This window comes from Nematolebias whitei, chromosome 14 (assembly GCF_014905685.2).
Source record: "Nematolebias whitei isolate Nwh7 chromosome 14, NemWhi1, whole genome shotgun sequence".
NCBI lineage: Eukaryota > Metazoa > Chordata > Actinopteri > Cyprinodontiformes > Rivulidae > Nematolebias > Nematolebias whitei.
In genome coordinates, this window is record NC_056511.1 from 1668648 (window position 1) to 1672291 (window position 3644).

Consider the following 3644-nt stretch of genomic DNA (forward strand, 5'->3'; position numbering starts at 1 on the left):
CAGGTTCTGAATAATACTCACAGATTCTGAATAATACTCGCATGTTCTGAATAATACTCACAGGTTATGAATAATACCCACAGGTTCTGAATAATAGTCACACGTTCTGAATAATACTCACAGGTTTTGAATCTTACTCACAATTTCTGAATAATACTCACATGTTCTGAATAATACTCACATGTTCTGAATAATACTCACATGTTCTGAATAATATTCACAGGTTCTGAATAATACTCACATGTCCTGAATAACACTCACAGGTTCTGAATAATATTCACAGGTTCTGAATAATACTCACATGTTCTGAATAATACACACACGTTCTGAATAATACTCACAGGTTCTGAATAATATTCACACATTCTGTATAATTTGCTCAGATTCTGAATAATACTCACATGTTCTGAATAATACTCACAGGTTCTGAATAATACTCACAGGTTATGAATAATAGTCACACGTTCTGAATAAAACTCACAGGTTGTGAATCATACTCACAGGTTGTGAATCATACTCACATGTTCTGATTAATACTCACATGTTCTGAATAATACTCACATATTCTGAATAATACTCACATGTTATGAATAACACACACAGGTTCTAAAAAATACTCAGACGTTCTTAATAATACTCACATGTTCTGATTAATACTCACATGTTCTAATAATACTCACAGCTTCACCATGAGAGGTAAACAACTGTTCTTATAGAGTCTAAAAAAGTTACATCTGGTCCTCTGGACAGTCAAAAAATAATAATTGCAGAAACGTTTCGTCTTTCATCTGAAAGACTTCCTCAGTCTGAGGCGCTGTATTCAGCTCAGTTTTATGAATAGCACCCTCTTGCAGTGGAACAACTGATGCGCGAGCGAGCGCCCAGGTTTTTCACCGTGTTCATGGTAACCCTGTCAAGTTTTAGAGATTAAACATTCTGCCTGCTGACTGGACAAAGTATTAAATTCAATTTGAAGTAGTAAACATTTTTTTATTAGGTCCTGCGAGGGGGAGTGGCTTTATTCTCTGTCTAATTGTAGTGTCTCATCCGTTAACTGTTTTAGCCAAACTGAGCCCTTATTATTTTTTGTTTGCACAGTAGAAAATGTGTTGACCCCTCAGGTAGGCCTTTAATGCCTCCCAGACAGTACAGAGTGGCATTCCTGGTGATCAGTTAGCTTGAAGGAAAAATTCAATTTCAGTTAGTAAGAAACTTGGTAAAGTCTTCCTGGACAATAGTAAGGGGTTGAATCTCCAAGGGTTAATTTTTTTCTCTCTCTATCCTCCGGTGAAACCAGATGTGTTTCCCTGTCTCCCCCCCACCACCACCTTCACTGAGGGTGAGCACCAAGGCATTCGTCTGGGGCTTTGAGAGTATCCCCACAGCCAGCTGATGCCTCTGTCCCTGGGCGTCTTCAGAGAACGAGACAGTCCAGCTTTTCTCCAGGAGTTGGGTTCCAGAGCCAATGCTGTGCATGGAGGTGAGTCCATCTACTGTAGATCTTGGTGTCGCCCAACCTCACATACAAGCTCCGGCTCCTTACTGGTCCATAGCTTCAAGCTTCAAGGTTCTTTATTATTCACATCCCATGTGGTGCATGAGTTGGAAACAAATTGTGTAGCCAGAGTCCCAGTTACACCCAGAAATAGCAAACTATAAAGAAACAGTATACAAGGATCTAAGATATGCACTAAACACTAATAATGTAAAATAATACGTTGCATTAAACAGCAGTCCTACGTGGGAGTGGGGGCGCAACGGTTAGAGAAGGTGGGCCTGTGATGGGAAGCTCGCCGGTTCAACCCCTGGTACCGACAACATAAAAAATGTGGGTGAGATAAGGTGAAGCACCCACACCTGCCCCCAACCTCATTTGTCCTAATCTGGGCCCTTGAGCAAGGCCCTTAACCCCCCACCATCTGCTCCCCTGGGCGCCCTAGATGCAGCTCCCTGCTCCACAGAGGCGGTGGTTGATCAGGAAGAACATCTGCAGTAAAAACAATTGACAATTCTACGTACGTGTTAGTTCACTGTGGCGACCCCTGAAGAAGGAGCAGCTGCAAGAAAAAGCTAAACAGCAGCTGAACATTGGTGTGTAGTGGTGTGCATGTATTTAGGCACACTTTTACACAACTCTTGTTTTCATACACGTGTTCGAGGAACCTGGCGCAGCTTCTTGTTCATACACGAGACGTCGGAGGCTCTGAACCAGCTCAGCTTTAACAGGACAGAGGAGTCTCGGACGCCATAAGAACTGGGACACAAAAGAAAATGTGCATTTTACCACAGAGTGAGGGTCTACATGAAAACTGATTGTTTTTATTCATAAAAAAGTTTTTAAATGTATCGTGTATTTTATAATGTTTTTATTGGGTTAGCGAAGCTTTTTAAACTTCTATGACATTTTTAACTTGTGTTGTTTTTTCATGAGCCACATGCCAAAGACAAATGTCCATTTCACTGACTGTTATGGACAATAAAGTTTTATTGAACTGAATTGATAAAGTATTTTTATAAGACGGCAAGACAGAAAAAACACTGTAAAAAGAATAAAAGAGGAAAACATGGATGCAAAGAAGACAAAGGAAGATATGAGGACAAAGAAGAAAAGACGGGAGTCTGAGAAGACAAAAACTAAGAGAAGTCATAAAACAGAGAAAAAGAGGAGAAAAGAGGAGAAATAGAGGAGAAAAAGAGGAGTAATAGAGGAGAAAAAGAGGAGTAATAGAGGAGTAAAAGAGGAGAAAAAGAGGAGTAACCGAGGAGAAAAAGAGGAGTAATAGAGGAGAAAAAGAGGAGTAATAGAGGAGAAAAAGAGGAGTAATAGAGGAGTAATAGAGGAGTAAAAGAGGAGAAAAAGAGGAGAAAAAGAGGAGTAATAGAGGAGAAAAAGAGGAGTAATAGAGGAGAAAAAGAGAAGGAAAAGAGGAGTAATAGAGGAGAAAAAGAGGAGTAATAGAGGAGAAAAGAGGAGTAATAGAAGAGAAAAAGAGGAGAAAAAGAGGAGTAATACAGGAGTAATAGAGGAGAAAAAGAGGAGTAATAGAGGAGTAATAGAGGAGGACAGGAAGACGAAAGTCGACGAGTTGGAAAGCGTGAATGATTGAAAAGGAGTCTTGTGTAAGAGTCTGCAGAGTCCGATGTGTCATCTGCCACCACGACCCAGGAGCTGCTCTAAAGTCCTCTGCTTCACTTGCTCTCCACCCTGCAACCGTCCACCCATCCACTGATCCACTGATCCACCCGTCCACTAATTTATTCATCCACTCATCCACAAGCCAGTACTGAAAGTTCCCTCTGACTTCCGAGAGAAGACTCTGTTCCTCGGGAGTCCACGGACAGAAAGCTCCACGTTCAGGTTAAAGAAGGAAACACGGAGATAAAGAAACTAAAACGGCACAAAGAAAAAAGACATAAATAAAGTTAAAAAAAAGAAATTAAAAAAAGAAAGAACAGAAACCACTTAAAATCCTTCATCTATCCATTATCTTTACCCACAAAACAATCGTGACAAAAAGTGTTCAGTTCCAGAGGATTTATCAGGGCGGCCATGTTGGAAGAGAAAATGAATCTGCTGAGTCACTGTGATTCACTCAGAATCTGCTGAGTCACTGTGATTCACTCAGAATCTGCTGAGTCACTGT